An 18,593-nucleotide genomic window follows, 5' to 3' on the forward strand; every position below is an offset into this window, starting at 1 on the left:
ATCTCTTTTAGGTTTTCCCTAACGTCTTTACAGTACATGAGATCAAATACAGATAGATCTGAGGAAGACCCCATGAATTAAAAAAAGGAGACCTGGAATCCTGTTAAAGAGGATGCATTGATTTCCCCATAAAATGCTGATTCCAAGATGTGTATATTACCTTCACTAAGTCATCTATCTAAAGAATAAATTACGTCCAAATTGTTATTCTGGGCATCATTCTTAGTGGTTCTGGCATAGCAGTAAAACACTGGAACTTTGGACATAGATTAGTTTATTCTTCGTGGAATCTCTTAACATTATCGTGTGAACATCTACCATTTCAATCGCCTTGACTTTAGAACTGTATTCAGTGGATGTTGTTTATTAGGGTGCCTCAGTTTAAAAGAAACAAAGATGTCTATCTGGACTAGGAAGGGGGCCTTCCCAAAATGCACCACAACCTTTGAAATGAAGAGATTTTAATCAGAAAATGTACAGAAGGATAACAGTTCTTTACTATATATATATAGAGAGAGAGAGAGAGAGAGATTTATTTATTTATACACACACACACACACACACACACACACACACACACATATATATTATTTATTTATACACACACACACACACACACATATATATATTATTTATTTATATACACACACACACATATATATTATTTATACACACACACACACACACACACACACACATATATATATACACACACACATACATATATATATTATATATATATAAAACCAAATCAACTGTAACCAAAACTTTCAAACAAATCCAGTCCTACCCCTGACCCCTGGGGGCAGCTGTATTTACAGACAGAGGGAGGTGATGTCCTGTCTCGGAAGGCAGCGAATGTCACTCACCTGTTCCAGCAAGGTAAAGATGGGGGCAGGGAAAGGTGCTGGTTCTGAAAAAAACTCATGTGGCAATGGCAGTCACAAGGACATGATGAAACCTTTACTGTGGGCAGTGTGAATATTGCCTCCCTATTGGTTGTCTGAAAGTGCTGGGGTGTGGGGGGTTAGCAACTCCTCTGCAGGCAGCAAATCCAGGTAGCAGTGACTGCTACCTCTCTCTGAAGAATGGCCCCAAGCATGCCGAGCTGGGGAGCTGAACCCCAGTAGCTCCCTCCAAGTGCTTTCACCCACCCAGCAAACAGTGGTTGGCACGCACACAGCAGCTGGTGGCAAAAACCCAGAAAACCCTCTCTCCCCTCGTCCCACTGCCCCCAGTCCTCCCCAGCCAATAAGTTGGAATGCAAAGTTATCAGCCATCCTTTTGTTAGCTGGTTCTAGAAGCAGGTAGTGGGGGACTGGGCTTCAGCTCCCAAATATCTGTGTTGGTAAGGGAGAGAAAAAATTCCATGAAAGATGGAAGCTATAACATAGGGCCTGTGCCTTCTGAATATTGCTGCAGTGGTTGTATCTCTTCTACTGAAATACCAAAATTTGTGTTTGCTTTTGGTTCTCAACATTCTGGTTTGGATCTCCATATATATTCACTTATGTTTTTCACTTGGGTATTTACTTGTATTTGCCCCAATTTCTCCCCTCTGTCCACAGAAGAAAACTGAGGCACTTGAGTCTGGCCTTCCGAACAGACGTCAGGTAATGCAGAAACAAAAAAAGCTAAGGTGTAGTGCCACAAGAAGGCTTCCTTTTCTTTTGATGCAACCTATTCAGTTCAAGAAAAATAAATTATCTACCCAACTAAACGACATCTAGCTATCCTTACAAGGAGAGAAGTCTGTGAATTCTTGCAACATTCCCATGAAAACAAAAATATATTCAAAGATTTAGTTTTCTTTTGTTTGCTTGTTTGTTTGTTTGTGGGGTTTTTAGGGGGGATGTTGTTTGTTTTTCGGGGAGGTTTTTGTTTGGTTGGTTGGTTTGGTTTTTATTCTCCAAGTATTTGTCCACAAGGTGATAAGCTGCAGTTTGAAACCTGAGGCATTTAAACCTTTTCCCAGTACACATCCTGAGCATCTCATGGATTTCAGGATTGAAGCAATTCGTGAGGGGATAAATTTTTTTCAGGGCAATGTGCAACATGTTGTACAATCAGATACTGCTAAGTTTGGGTATATATCTGGGGTGCTAAACTGTGTTTTGGAATAGTGGTCTTATTATTAATTATCTAGTTGAGAGACTTAAACCATTTGGTGCTTGGACAAATTGGAATCCTTTAAGTAAATAGTTTAGTCTTGGCATCCTTTCATTGTAACTGCTGCAACTTCTCCAGTTAATGTTGAAGGGGTGGATGTTTCATCTCGAACTGCATTTAGAAGGACAAAATTTGGTTTAATATACTCTGTCTCTTACACTAAAAGCACAGATTTTCAAACACTATATAAAAGTCCATAATTCATGCCCAGCCACAGGCAGGATCTGCAGCTATTTTAGCCCAAACCAGGAAAGCACCTCATTTTGTTGGAGCAACCTGCATTTCTTAGACTACCTTGAGTTCAGGTTGGGAGTCTGACATCATGGATTGCATTTGAATATTGCTGTCAGAAGTTGGTGGCTGAGAGGGAGAACTTACATGAGAACAGATAGTATAGTCCTGGGATATAACCATATTCCTACATGAAAAAGAACATATTACAATAAAGATATTTAAGTTTCAATCCTCCAAATGTCTACTTTGTGCTTAACTCTCAAAGGTCTCCTAAGTCTGTAAAATTAAGCAGATGTGTAACTATTTGCAGGATTTGTGCCTTAGGACTTGCTCTGTGTCTGACCAAGCTCCATGAAAGTCAAGTTTGGGATATTTAAAGGCCTTTAAGCAACATTGTTGTGGTGTCAAAACATTTTTGAAAAGAAAATAGAAGATACCAGTGGGCCAGTGGAAATAATCTTAAAATAGGATGGAACAGCTATCAGGATCTGTATGTGTATATATGTGTATGGAAAGCAAGCAAATAGCTAAAGGTGTATTTCAGTAGAAGAAACATAAGATTTGTACAACAGGACATTGGCAGGATTCCTGGAATTATCTTCTGCTCTACAGCTCTGAGTACCTTAAGAAAACAATTAAGTTTCACTGCTGCAACATTGTTTGCCCAGGAAAACTTCCCCATTTACTGATAGTGACCCAACAGTGGCTGAGATGTGTGTTGATACTTACTTTCATCTTACAAAAGTGATAAAATCAAATCCTAAAGGCCTCCTGCCTCCTCATAAATATGTATCACCCAGAGAGTTAAAGTTTGGTGAAAACACATCTGTCATTTGACAAGAGCAAAACTGGTTTTATGTACCAATCTGGCTCAGAAACTTCATTTAAGTCATCTGACTTTTAGTCTAGAAATCAGTAGTGAGGTAAAAAATTCAAATATTATAGAATTGGCAGTAATAGAGGCTTCTGCTTTATCAGTACCTGGGCTTATTTGTGTTATCACAGTACAAACACACTAAACAGTAAAAAACATTATGTTTTACTAAATATACAGAATTTTTTTTTACCCCAACAGCAATAGCAATTTTTCAATACCAGGGGTCTTTTTCACTTTGTTTCTAGAAATCTGAATATTACAAAAACATAAAACTGTGTGTGGATGGCTGTTTTGAAAGATAACTGACTAATTAGACACAAAAGTTTCATTATTTCTTCAGTAGTTTGTAGAGCATAAATCAACCCATGGTTTATTGCTAACTGTGCCCATCCCCACTTCTGAGCAGGATCAGTTCCACTGAATGCTCCTCTTCTGTTTCAGCGAATCAATTCCAAATGTATTTTCTTGAATCCATCTTTTGCTACTACACTGTCTCACCAGAAGATGTTTTAAATTGAACTATTTATTATTTATAGCCTCTTTTTAAAGCCTATAAACCCCTGCCAGTGTTAAATTTTCATTCGGGCCTGCTGGCCAGCTGGTATTCTGAATGATCCTGTCTTCATGAAAACACACTGGATAGTTAGGAGGAGATGGAGTACTTACTTCTTGGTGAATAAAATAGTCACATCAGGATTTTTGTTTCATTGGTAGGCAAAAAAGATGCCATTTATGCCAGCAGATCTGAAACGATAATCAGATAAACTGATCTGAAAGTCAGAGTGGTACAAGTCCCCTTTTCATAGTAAGTATAGTTAAAACTGTATGACTGTAATGCTGACAGGTGACTCAAATAATTGACCATTTATTGTTAAGAAGGTGTAAATTCTCCAGAAAAGCCCTGTGCATACCAATTGAAAATGCAATCCAGGAAATAAATCCATCTGCCTACATTTTCTTTGACAGTAATACTGACCTTTGAGAAAGGTCTTTACAAAGGATTTTTAATGACCAGATGGAGTTAATAGACTCTGGCTTTAAACTCTGCCTAGTGAGCCATTAATTCCTAGGAAATGCTCTGTTCCTTCATTGTTACTGCTTAACAGCATGACAACCAAGACTGTAAATAGGTCTTAGCAGAAAACATTATTCTTAAATGCACAGAGTACCTTCTTTCAGAAAAGACTCAAAGATATTCACAAGCTGAGGGTTCTGGGAAAAAAAGTAAGCAGAGATGATTATTTTGCTGGGAAAACAGTCTTTCATAATGGAGAAAACTAAGAAGATGCATATTCTTGGTATGTTTCTGGGAAATTAGATACCCTTAGGGCTTTCTTATTACCTGCTGGTGGTGTTTCTGGCTAAAGACTAGAGAAGTAGCCAGAAACGGGCTGGTGTTTCTGGCTAAAGGTCAGAGAAATATTAGCATCACCCTCTTCTAGCCCTGGATATTGCCCAACAGGATCTGAATTTTGTGGACATTTACCAGTCTTTGGGGGTAACATGTCAAAAGTCTGCAAATGTCTGTCACCAGGGCACCAAAATGGTGGTGGTGAAGTTATAGTGGTTAGGTCTTTTTGTACAAGTACGACATCTAAGGCAGTATAGCCTTACCTGAAGTGGTTGCATGCTTCAGGGGAGGAGAATATTTGGTTATTGAAAAATAAGTCTTGATTTCTGCCATGTCTTCAAGAACACCCACAAAGACATTTGAAACCAGAAATACCAAGAGACAGACCCAGTGACTGATAAACCAGAGGAATCACATGGCTGAAATCCAGATTTTCTAGCTTACTCTGTGCCACTAATGTGATCAGAGTGGCACATTCAGGCCACCACTCCCCATTCAAGTACAAGCATATTGACGTGCTGAGGGATTTAGTCCAGATGTTGAGAAACTGTGTAAGTTGTCCTGTCACTTGCCACTATACTCTCTCTAACCTTAAGTGCAGGACATAAGGCTTTGCCAGACTATGAGCAAAGGCTGTGCAGAACCTTTCCTAGGCATGCAGTGGCACTACACAGAAATGCAGAGCTTCTTGAGCCTGAAATTAATTCATAACAAGGTACCATTAAACTTGCTGGTTTCAAAATTGTGCACAAGAGGAGACTGATACTACAGATTTGTAACAATGCTAAATATGATATGATAACTAACTTTTGTCACATTTTGATTAAGGAAATTTATCATGTATGTATGAATGAAAATTGGAGATGAGCATAAAGCTATTAGAGAAATCAACCCCAAATCCACAGCTGGCAGAAAAAAATGGTGTGTTTCTGATAGAAAATATTTCACAGAAGTGATCTTAATTTTATCATTGTTTGGAACTGGCCCACTATGACTTTTCTAGATCCAACATGGTTACAAGTCCTCTGAACAAGCACTAACAGATTTTACTACCATTTTAAATAGAGTGTTGCTGAAGCTAGCAAAATGACAGTTTGAAACCTGTTTTTCATTGGTTACAGACTTTCTGAAAAGAACAGACCTCTTGTGTTTTCTCCATGCTGTTCCATAATTAGGCTTTCTATTCCATGACAAATAGGTATCTCATCATCACCCAGCTACACATGACTCTTCACACATCTTTCCTGTTCCTGTAATACACTGGCATAACTCAGAGCAGCACTTAACGATGTTCCGCTCTTGATTCCTCTTAGCACTACAGCCATCACTGAACTAAGAGTGAATCACCAGGAGGCCAACTGCACCACAAGGGCAGCTCTGACAAAAGATGTCTGAGGTCTTGCTCATGGAGTTTTTGCTCCATCCTTGATACAAACCTGAGAAAAAAATCCAGATGGGGTTCCCAGTCTCCCCATCATTTTGGCCATCTGTTCTTAGAAACAGCTCAACGCTCACCCTGTAGGCCAGAGAAGTATTTATGAGAGGTGCCAAGTAATGTTGCAGTACCCACAGAAGTTGTGAATATTGAGAAAGTTGAAACCACTAAAGAAGGATAATGTCTCCCTAATTAATTTAGTTACTTGTTCGTGGCATTTCATATGCTGCAATGTATAGCTACCTATGATCATGTTTAGAACATTTCACTGATGTATCCCATGTCATAGAACTATAGAACATACTGAGTTGGAAGGGACCCATCAGGATCATCGAATCCACCTCCTGGCCCTGCACATGACACCCTGAGTCACACCATGTGCCTGAGAGCATTGTCCAAGTGCTTCTTGAACTCCATCAGGCTTGGTGCTTTGACCACTTCCCTGGGGATCAGTACCTGCCCCTTCCCCTGGTGAGGATGTTCAGGACCACAGTGAGGTCTCCCCTCAGTCTCCTCTTCTCCAGGCTGAACAGACCAAGTGACCTCAGACCCTTAACCATCCTCATAGCCTCCTTTGGATGCTGTCTAACAGCTTAATGTCTTTTAGTATTGTGGACCCTAAAACCAGAAGTAGAGGAAGAAACCACACAGTAACCTTTTTGCATTCTAGATACTTTCCTAGTGACACTTTAAGTTTCCTTCTCAGTTACTAAAGTTATTGATGCTTTAATTTTTTAGCTTTTCATTATGGCCTGATAGTATTTAGTTACTGCAAGGAAAAGGCTAGGGTTAATGACTTCCTAGAAACCACAAAGCCAATTAATGAAGATTCAGAGGAACCAGGCTTCTTCAGTCATATCATTTGAGTGTATTTTTGTCTTTATAATAATTATTATATTTACTTTTTACATCCTGTTCCTTAGTCCACATTTCTAGAGCATTTCACAATGGCAGTATCATTTTGCTCATTTACCAGAAGAGAAAAAATTGGGGGAAGGAAATAGAATGCTTTCAGCCACTCAGAAAACACATGGTTCATTCAGGACACTATCCACAAAATTCATTGCCCACTAGGTGCATTTTGAATATAATTTTACTGCTTATGATATACTTGTTCACAAGGCATTGCAACTTAAGGAAAAAGAATAACATTTCTAAGCAGGGTAAAAATGAATACTTGAGTCCTTAGTCTTTTGGTAAGGTCAGGGTGAACATATCTTACATTCAGACATAAGTAGAGCTCATAGATGAACGAGTTGTAACCTCTGTTCTCTTATAGTCAAATATCACCTGTTTCTTGAATTTTCCCAAATGTTGTTGGTGATTTGGTCAATTTGTACTATCTGATCACCTGAAGTAACAGCCCAGTTGCTGAGAAATTTTTAGGATTCTTGATATTCAGGGAATAGAGAATGGCTAGTGTTTGTAAATGTTTAAATTTTAAGATGGGATATACTAATGATTCTTTGGTTGTAATTTGTATGAACTGCATTTTACGAGCAACAAAACTTCCCTAGTGTCTCAGGCCACCAGTACAGCAAACTGGGTTATCCATCTGCAGCAGCAGTCTATGGATAAGCATCTCTGAGCTGTTACCCATGGATACAGAATTTCTTACAATAGCTTTATTGCTCACTGCAAATTCTGTGGTTTTATGTCAGCTCAGGTATCAGTAACTGAAAAGCTCTATTGTGTGGTCCTGCCCTCACAGCTGGGCAGACTGACACATGAGAACCAAGGAGCAACTAAGGATAGAGGAAAAGAAAAAGGAAAAGGAAAACAAAAGAGAAAAGAGAAAGAAAAGAAAGGAAAGTAGGGACACATCAGAGCTTAACATATTTGATCCTTTGTCCAGAACAGTGAGTTTCAGGTAAGAGTTTAATTGGCAAAAATGTTGGTTGCACTTATTTTCAAGTCACAGTGGTAGTACTTAGTTGGGATATGTTTGAGATCGTATTATTTCATGCTAAAAATATTTTATGAGACCAAATGTGAAAGAGCCTCTAATGGGCTGCCAGAGTTTTTTAATGTCCTATGAAGTGAAAGAAATAAGTAAATGTTAAAGAAATACTGTTAAGTTCCAGGTTTGAGCTACAGTTCTTAGGCAAAGTCTAAGGGACACCTCTGAGGAAAAACAAGGAAAACAAGCGTTGTGACATTGTGGGTAGAAGAGAAACAGGGGGGAGGCAACTGTTTCCAAAATTATTAAAATCTAAGGAGCAACGAACTCTATGCCTTAAATTTGTGATTATTGCATGAATAGCCTTATCAGTTTTGGGGCTGTTTTGTGTTTCTTAATACATTCAGATTTATTTTACATGTGACAAATAATAAGTTGACATATTGATGTTCAAATTTGGGTTAATTCAACAGAATTTTCGTTGAATTTATTTATTTGTAATTTATAGATACAAACTCTCAATCCTCATCATAATACAATATTTGTCTTTGCTATTTTATTTACATGTATTTGCATATATCTTTCATTTTCAGAGATATCTGAAACCATGCCTTCAAACCAGGCTTTATATGGTCTGTACAAAGTTGTATAAAACTCTTTAAACAGTATGAATTATATGCATGCAAGTGATTGTGAGTTGTGAATCAGATTCACCATATTAAATTATAGACCATTTAAAGATGATTCAATGTAAATATTCAGTTAATGAAGCAAGAAATAAAGGAAACTAAGGAACACTGTTTTAATTAGAGAATGATAGAAGACAAATTGATATTTTGTCTGAGATACTATGAGAAGGGACTAAATCTGAAGACAGACAAGGTTAAAGAAAGGTTAATACCAATAAAGGAAGAAGGATTGCTAAAACAACTGAAAAGATTTATGAAAGAGTGCATTCCACAGATTTGCAACTACGAATATTGCAGGCAAAGGAGTGTGGATGACAAACTGTTTAAAAAAGCAGTGAAGGCAATGGAATACTGGAGTTAGATTTCCTTTGGGAGGTCAAAGAAGCATGATATTACAGTGTTCAATAAGCTAAACAAAGGAATGAGAAATACAAGGTCTACAGTTCATGTATAGAGACTGTGGTGGACAAGCTGGCAATCCATGAACTGCTGTTCTTATTTCTACCAGAGCTGTTTCAGTCTCTTTTTCACTAACACTGGAATGATTCTACAAACTTGCTATAGACTATCTTGGTGAATACTTTACATAGCCTACTTAGGAAACAGAGATTTTTTTTTTCCATTTTGAAGAGATCCCTATTTACGGATTTTTTTTTGTGAGGCACTGGTCTGCAACACCAAAAACATTCACAATTTGTAAAACCATGAAAGCTACACAGGAGCCTGGCCTATGTTACTGTGAACAACGCATTGTACAAACCATTCAGCAAACATGGAAAAATGCAGACTATGAAGACAATTTTTCAAATTGATTAGATAAAGAGGCCTGCATGAGATTGGGCCAAAACCAAAAAGTCAGCATATTCTCATCTGGGTTGCCAAATGATGCCTTAGGAATTTTATAGTTGTAGATTTTAATACAGCTGTATAGTTTCTGACCCTTGAGGTAGCAGCTAACAGTTTCTAACTTCGTGCCACATTCCTGAATTTCTGTCTCAAGGGTGAGATAGCAGCCAGAACATCAGGTTTGGGACATGTGTGCCAGGACTAGAATAATAAGACATACTGTAGTCAAATTAAGACAGAAGACCCAGAACTCTTGCAGGTGCTCCAACAGGGCAGTTCTGGGAGTGGCATCAGGGTGGTAAGAGGAATAAGGGGTTCTTGGGTTGGATGTAATGATCAGTTATGGTAATTAAGTAGTGCTACGAATTTGTTAAGACCCCTATACTGGATGCACACCTGTATACTTTGTACACTTGAAAGCTTTCAGTAAAAGAACTATTCTCTGCTTAACCCAGACTGATATTGTCTGGAAAGCTTTTCCTCAATTTTAGGCAGCAGTATGGCATTTTTTTTACCCTCTGGATTTGTTTGGTTTTGAAGCAGACATAGGGTTGGCAAAGCTTATAGACGAGAGGGCAGTTTCAAATTTCAAACAAAACTGTGTCAGTTTGGAAAACGCTTCCCCTTTTAATAAAAGCATGTCACTCAGATGATGAAAGACAATTATAGAGAAATTTATCCACTTAAATGCTTTTATTTTCTCCTTGTATTCTTACGATTGTCATACACTGTGTGACATGCACTGCTCACAAAGTTAGTCAGCCAGATTTGTGGAGACTGGTTCCTCCAAGCAGCAATCCCATTTCTCCTTCTGAAGTTCTTAGTTGCTTTCATAGAACAACAAGTTCTTATATGCTTTCATATAAAGCATAAGCAATGGTAAATCATGAAATCATAATGCAAAGCAAATGGTGAGAGAAAATGATCTCTTGGAACTTAAGGATGTTGTCTAACTACTGTGCTAACAGTTGCCCAAAATACAGTATATATTTTCAAATATATAATTACCATCTAGAAATGCCACATTTGCATATTCAGAAATCCCCTACTGTAGCTAGCAAACAGCAATATGCTGGTATCTACTGGTGACTTGTTACACATTGTCTTCTCTTTGTCTTCTCTGGGAATCTCTTAAATATGACTGACGCTTTGCTTGACACTCCAATACTCAGGCAGTTCCAATTCCACCTGAAAAGGACAAAAATATGTACGCAGCAGCTACATTAGCTCTGTTATCTTTTACCAGCCATTCTGAACTAGCCACAGATCTATACAAAGGTATATATCATGTTCACCTCAGCTAAAGGGTCTGAGGGTCTTTTGCTTGGTACTCTTGTGTTGCTTAAAGCAGTTTGTGCTCTTTAGCTAATCACTATAATGTGCATAAAATAAATTACATATGTGGTGGTCATGTGCATTGATAATTATACTCACCATGAACCTTTGTGTCCACCACCTGCAGTTTGTCCCATCAATCTACTCCAGTATTTGTTGCAATATACCAAACCTCTTAGCAGGCTCAAACAACTGGGACTTTTTTTTTGATTTTTCTTTTTTCCCCCAAACTTGAAGATATATTTCCTTCTTTTCCCCCCACAGAGAATTTTTTCCTACCAAATTAATACTGGTGAAAAGACAAAGTCATGACATTTTGCCCTGAACTCAACTGTGCTGTATCTCAACGAAGTGCAAAGCTTAACAAGGGGCTTTTGCAACATACCTTAGAAAGATTGCTTGGGGTCTCAGGGAGCAGCCAGCAATTCTTCAGTATTTGGAAGATCCTTTCCTAAATATTCATGGTTTAAAGTCATGGCATTCTTATCTATATCAGTACTACATCTGATGAATTTTAACAGTTTCAAACATTATTTGGAAGTGTCAAAAACTTAATAGTAATTCTCTCAGACTAGGTAGCTGGATTAGCTCAATATGTAGTAGTATCTGCTAATAAAAACCAAGGCTAAAATATAATCCCCATAATATTTTTTTAACACTCAAATGTTTTGCATTTATTAAACGCAGGAGTGTCAAACTCCATATAGAATGTGTAAAGTAATAAAACATTATTAATTATTCATATAATAGCCACTTATTTTGTGACTATTTAAAATGAGGATCAGTTGAAGGTAGTATTACCAAATATTCCTTCCACCCACTGGAGTTCATGCATATCAGTAATTTACTTTCATCTTTGCTTTTTATTGGTTCCCACTTTTTATATATCTGTCTGCTACATTCTTAAATGCCTTGGTTTGTTTACTTTTTATTCCTGAGTTTATTTTTCACAACTTTTGCTAGATTACACTGATCTTTGGCCGTATGTTCAGGTGTGCATGAGACCTTGTGCTGCAGCCTTGTTGGCTTGCTGTGCAGCAAGAAGAAAAATGGCTAAATTGATGGTATAAACATCAAGCTAACTAACAAGAGCAGCTTTTTGCTATTCTGACTATGGGATAGAAGTACACATTAGACAACACAATCAGAAACATCAAAAAGATGTTACCAAAATTTTTCCACCCAGGCTTCTCCCACAGAAACAGAACAGTAAAAAGTTTCAGGAATGAAATAGTTAATAATGTTGACATTTAAGGAAATGTTAACACAATTGATGGTAGAAAACAAACACAAATTCTCCCATGCTTTCACGTGGTAAGAAGTAGGAGCAGAATGATTAAAGAGTTGCGTGAGTCATGAACTGGACTCAAAGTACAAATATGGGCATTATACCCAGTGATCCAAATTGTTCTCTATGTATGTTGGATATGTGAGAAACATCCTGGACAGTTTGTCTTGATGGGTTGACTGATGATCGGTTGCTGTTTCCCAAGGAATAACTTTGCAACTTTCACAAAAAGCCTTTAATTCATCAGGTGATCATGATTTAATAGGCTGAAATATAAAAAAGCAAGTTAAATATTCATGCATGAGGATTTCACTATATGAGTAGGTTGAATTCGCCTTTGTACTGAAAGGGATGCCTTATTTTACAAAAAATTGAAACCAGTTGTGACTTGTAAAGATGACACACTGCAAAAAAATCTGAGCAGAAGAACATGAAAGCTGAATGAGAGGAAGGAGTTTGGACATTGGCTTGTCTGGTTAAATTATAAAAACAGCAACTTCAGCTTTAGCACCAGCTGTTGTCATATGTTCAAGCAGAATATAAATTTTAAATATAAATCTAATACAAACTAGTCTGTTAACTCAGACTAATGATGTCATGGCAATTTAATTTAAAATTCATCTGAAAAACAACATGCCAACCTAAATTCAAGATAGTGTTTTCCATTACTGATTTTTTCAAAATAATTTGTTTTGTTTTTCTATGAGTACGATTGCAATGAGTGCCTCACTGTACACAGTTTCTTCAAGGAGGAAACAAGGACAAAGTGGTATAACGTACATATTTGGACCAGCACAAATTCAGTTAATTGTTTTTTTTCTCACCCTAAGTTTATTCAAAACAAAGTTTCTTACCTCCTGTATGCCTGCACTCATACTGATAGCATTTTATTCACAGCAGTACACGGGCCTGCTGACGTTTACAAAATTGAAAACAAGCGAAGGTTTGATGGTTTTGGACTAGCCTTACTAGAAGGGGGAAACTGAGGAGTTTCATTCATTCATTCTGTCCCGGCTCTGGATCACGCAGAGGTCCCGTGTTTGGGGCGGCTGGGCTGGGGCAGGCTGACCCCAGGTGCTGTCACAGAGCCAAGAACATGCTGGGCTGGAAAGGACCCACAGGAATCATCGAGTTCAGCCCTTAGCTCTGCACAGAACCATCCCAAGAGTCTCACCCTGTGCCTGAGAGCATTGTCCAGAGGCTTGGTGCTGAAACCACTTCCCAGGGGAACCTGGCGCAGCGCCCAGCCACCCTCTGGGTGTAGACCCTTTCCCAGTATGCAGCCTACCCCGCCCGGACACGTCCCGAGGCCCTTCCCTGTCGCTGTCCCTCGCCCCGCCGCGCCAGCTCTCCCCGCAGGGCGGGACCGGCGGCTCCCGCCCCGCCCCTGCGCAGGCGCGTCCCGCGGGAGCAGACGCCGCGCGCGAAAATCCAAAGGGGCGGCGCGCGCCGGGCCGCGGGTAAGGCGCGGGGCGGGACAGGAGGGGATGGAGCGGGACGGGATGGTGCGGGACGGGATGGTGCGGGACGGGATTGTGCGGGACGGCGGCGGTGGCGGGGGGCGAGGGGACAGCCTCGGCGACAGCTGCCGGCACTGGCGGGGGAGCGGCGGCTGCGGTGGCCGCGGGCCGGGGCCAGCCGTGGCGGGAGCGGGCTGGGGGCCAGTGCTGGGCATCCACCGCCTCCGCACCCTCCGCGGGGCACCCGCCGGCTCCGGACACTCTGCGGGGCGGGCGGGACGAGCCGGCGGGGAAAGAGCGCCATGGACAGCGGGGGCCGGCCCGGCCCGGCCTGCTCTCGGCGGGGCTGTGAGGTGTCAGGGAACATGCGGCTGTGGCGGCCGGGCCGGGCCTGCCCTACTCCCTGTGAGCTGCTGCCCCGAACGCCGCCTCCCGCCTCGGCGGGGCCTGCTGCCACACCGCGCTGCCTCTGCCCCATCTAGCCTGACCTTGGGCGGTCCCACGGATGGGGCACCCAGTTCCCTGGGCAGCCTGTCCCAGCGCCTCACCACCCTCACGACAAGGAGTTTCCTCTTACTGCTCCTTATCCTGTCGCTACCGGGCCCCTGTTAAAAGCCCGCCTCCAGCCTTCTTGTATCCCCCATGTAGGTACAATCGGGTACTGAAAACATCTGGAAAGACAGAGGGCTTCCACATTTGTGCTGTCTGCACCTTGCTATTCCCATTCCTTCTAGGGATTTTGGAAACAGAGCAATAAAATGCCATTTTTTGATACATGTTGCCAGATCAGTGCAATCATAATACAGAGGTACTTTCCTAAATGGTTAATGGCTATAGTGGGAGTAAAACGTTTACAGTTTTGTTTCTGATTCAGCAGACCTGCCTGTCAGCTTTCTGTGGTGCAGTCCGCAGGCACCTTCTGTAGATGCAGTAGTGGAGGAGCTACAGTACTGTATGCTTTTAAAGAGTTCTCTCAGATAATGTAGCTGATCTTTTATTTAATCTGAACATTAGGGAAGATAAATGCCCCCTAAGTGCTGGGACAATATGACAATTTTAGTTCTGATTTTGGTTCACAAATGTAGGTAAATTAAACTTAGAATTCCCTCAAAAAATTTCTGTATCACCATCTCTTATGTGGAAGAATAACTAAAATAACTAAAACAGGATAATGCTCTATATCAGAGAGAAGAATCCTCTAGGTAAAATTTCTGTGATATAACAGTGTAGTAATGGGCCTTTGAAAACTAAAGATGTTCAGAATTTGGGAATTTTCTCTGATACATAATTATAAGAAACTGAAGCTGCATATGGGCCAGCTGGATGGTGTGCACATGAAATTAACCACAGGATGTCATGGGTGAAAGTGTCATAAGGAGCACTGGTGGGAGCAGGAGTGGTGTTATGAAGAGCTAAAGCAACAAAGGATACCCATTTGAAGGCAGTGGACCCAGTTCTATCAATGGAGCAGTCTTGGGCATTCAGTGTGCTTTTAAACCATAATTTCTTTTCTTTCTTTTCCTCTAAGACATAGGTTTGTATGCTATATACTGTATTCTGCCCTACACTTGTGAAGGTGCTGTTATTGACAAAGATGAATTTCAAAAGATGGGTGAAGTATCTAGTGAAGATGTATATATTGCGTGAGATTATTTCCAAATAAAGATCTCCAGTCTTCAATTTATCAAATTATTTTTTAAAACTTATTTTTAACAAATACAACATATTTTGTGCCAACTCTATTGACACAATGCACAAAAGTATGACAGTATGGAATTAAAAAATCCTTTGTGTCTTAAAACTTGGTGGCACATCCCACCTTCCTCTGGGACCCCTTTAGGACCGCATAGTTAGAACAATTTGTAAGTTATAGGAAGGTAGAATATGTTAAATAGTCGGTCCTTGGTGAGGGACAATAACTTTACCAGTATTGCAAAAGTACTTAAAAATTAGTAAGACCTAGTTATGTGTTTTATGTAGAAATAATATTGATTTTAGATGGCTATGACAAATGGCATGTGCGAAAAACTCTTAATTAGTATTATATTTATCAAACTAATTAAACAAACATAAATTCGTGAAGAAATCAATATTATTGATATTAACAATTACAATTTATTATTCTGAATTTGGGAACTTATTGTTACAGCTTCTTTAACTTCTCTTCAAAAGTGCTTTTACTGTATGTAGTGGTAAAGGGTGGACTCATGTCAGATCCTGTTTGTGGGAGATTTCTGTTATTTTTTTAACTGCCAGCCTTGTCCGTGGTTGCAGGGTTCTGACATAGTACTTGTGCGTGCATTTTTAACTTTTAATAGAAATTATGTATCTAAGCAATGCCCTGAGCTATAATTTCATAATCTTACTAGTGGTGAATTAGAGAGGTGTTATTGGATACAATCTAAAGACAGATGGCTTGCTCAAGTGTAATCTGCACAGCATCAGTTATGTGAGCTTGCAAAGTAAAGCCCAGGAGGCTACTGCAGCAGGAGGAGCTTTGTAATTCCTTGAGAGGAATTAAAATAAAAAAGGTAAATGGAGCAAATCTGACAATACAAGACATTTATTTTTAGTTTGATTTAAAAAAGAACTTAGTAAAGCATACTCCCCCATTCTTTAAAATCAGGTTGGTACTGATCAGGCTTCTGACCAGGTAGAATAGAACAGAGCTCGAAAACTTACATGACTTCTTTCATGTCTTGTGATAGATGTGTCAGAAGTGAAAACTGGATTCTTGGGCTGCTGACTCCTAGAGTCAAATTGCAAGGCTGCCCTTCCTCTTAATAAGAGATTCACTGCACATGTTGATTTTATAAATCTTGATTAACTCTGTGACAGTATTGAAATATTCCAAACATTGATTGCAATGAAGTATCACAATGCACAACTGAATTGGCATATATGAGAATACAATGAGAAAAGGCCAGGGACATACAATTAATACTTTATTTCTATGTTGTTCTCATCTATCGTCAACTAACCCACATTCATAAGGAGCTCCCATCCTATTAGCAGAAAACAGCTTCAGTTTCATGCTGGGGTGAAATATTGAGCTTTTCATGAACTGATGTGACAGAAACATTACTGACACCTCAGAGGATTCACTATTAGCACATTAAAAAATAAATGCTTATAAAATATTCAGGAGTAATTGACTGGGAATTCCCCAAATCAATGCCTCATTGATTTGAATGCCAGTTTCCTGTCTTCAGTCTAAATGCCCACAGAGCTAGTTGTTGCTGCAGTATGAGTTTAACTGAGTGAATAACTCAAAGTCTGTGCTATAGATGTTTCTGAGGAAACTTATTTCTTCTTGTTTGCAAAGAATGAATAGCCTGATTTAATGCCTGTGAATAGCATGAAACCTTGTCAATGGACTCCAGGGACAAGTGTCTGTGGGAGTGTGTTAAGATAATGTACAACAAAAAGGTGTAAATGTTGATTTGGATGTCATGAAGTTATTTTTATTCTTCTGAGGAATGCATTTTTTCCTTTTTTTCTGTCACATGAACTTAGTGCCATAAATACATCTTTATTACAAAAATTTTATTCCGTGGCTATTTCTGGGTGTGAGTAATCATGGGGAGAGGAGAGAAAAAGTACAAAACTCTTTGGCAAGTATTTTTTTATGCCAGAGAAGTGCAAAGTGCATTCTTTCATTTGCAAGCTTTTTTTTCATTGTGTACTGTGAATACTTTCAATAGATATTTTAGTTACTCTTACTAAGCTGCCACTAGAGTTCATACAAAGGTAAGTATGTATAATATAAACTGGGAAGAAAATACTTTTCTGTGATGGTTGTGTGTGGTCATTTTCCTTTTGGTGGAATATTGACTTTGACCATTGCATAAACTGTCATGCATGCTTTAGAAGGTTGGGTTGAATAATAGATTATCGTTGAGGAAATCCTTGAAAAACAGTGATGCCTAATGGGTTAGAACATACAAGATTTGTGTGCTTTATCTCTTTGTGTCATTTGTTTCCTCAGTGACTTTGGACGAATCATCTTCTGTTGGTGCCTCTCTTTCCTTATGCAGAAATGCTTTAACTCTGTAGATCTAAAGTATTTCAATGAAAGGTATGTACTTCATAACTATAATAAATATTAGGGGTTCTTAAAAAATGGGGGACCAGAATTTATTTAGTCTAAGTACAACCCTACATTGTATGAGTAGCTCTGGATATAAATACTATTGTCAGTATTTTACCTGGTGTTCAAATACTTGGCATAAAGAGTTTGGAACATGTATCTTCTTTTCCTATACTTGTGTAAGCCAGGGGGAAAGCTTGAATTTAACAGTTGCATGGGTATTAAAGAAGCATTGTTGGAAATATGAAGAGCTTTGTTCCTAATTTAAGTGAAGAAAAAGGCTGGTCATTCTTCTCTGTATCTTCCCGCTTTCCCTCCTGACCCCCTCAGCTTAGTTGGATTATGTTCTGGCAGGAAGTTTTTTAGGCTTTCTCCCTGCCTCCTTGCAATTTCAGTATGTGCACGGAGAAGTGATTGCTGGTCCTTGATATACAAAGTGACATGTTTTTCTTCTGTATCAGTGGTCATATGTGACTCCTCTGAAGAGAGGATTAATGTTCTAACTTGCTGTGTACAGTTTAATGTATGTGCTTCTGCTTCTGTTTGGAAATGAGGGAATTACTGCATATTTGTTAATTGCAGAACTTAAATTTCTAAAAAATAAAAACAAAGTGCTGTTGGTGTATATGCAGCATCCCCCTCAAGGATGGCTCAAAGTACTGTAAGTGACACAGAAGAAATACTGTTTATTTTATAGTGAAACTTTGAATTATTGTCTAGCTAGGGTGGTTTTTTCCAGAGGAACTGAATTTTAGGGAAATAACTTTCTCTGTATTCCACTCAAGCAATATACAAATACAGATTGATAGAGGAGGAGATTCTGTGATGAGGGAAACTTGGATGATTGTTTTGGTTTATGTTCAGATCAGAATAGAATAGAACAGAGTATTTTATTAGATGGGACCTGCAAAAATCATGT

At 39.2% G+C, this 18,593-nt stretch overlaps 1 protein-coding gene across 1 annotated transcript in view; it reads left to right on the forward strand.

Moving 5' to 3' along the window:
- The first annotated feature begins 13,556 nt into the window (after positions 1 to 13,556).
- The window catches only part of FANCC (FA complementation group C), a 90,783-nt gene continuing 85,746 nt past the window's right edge, over positions 13,557 to 18,593 (forward strand). Inside the window, exons 1-2 of the mRNA XM_071580434.1 lie at positions 13,557 to 13,584; positions 17,573 to 17,662. The gene's annotated coding sequence lies outside the window, so the exon portion shown is untranslated. The remainder of the gene's footprint in view (positions 13,585 to 17,572; positions 17,663 to 18,593) is intronic.

This window comes from Pithys albifrons, chromosome Z, assembly GCF_047495875.1.
Source record: "Pithys albifrons albifrons isolate INPA30051 chromosome Z, PitAlb_v1, whole genome shotgun sequence".
Lineage (NCBI taxonomy): Eukaryota > Metazoa > Chordata > Aves > Passeriformes > Thamnophilidae > Pithys > Pithys albifrons.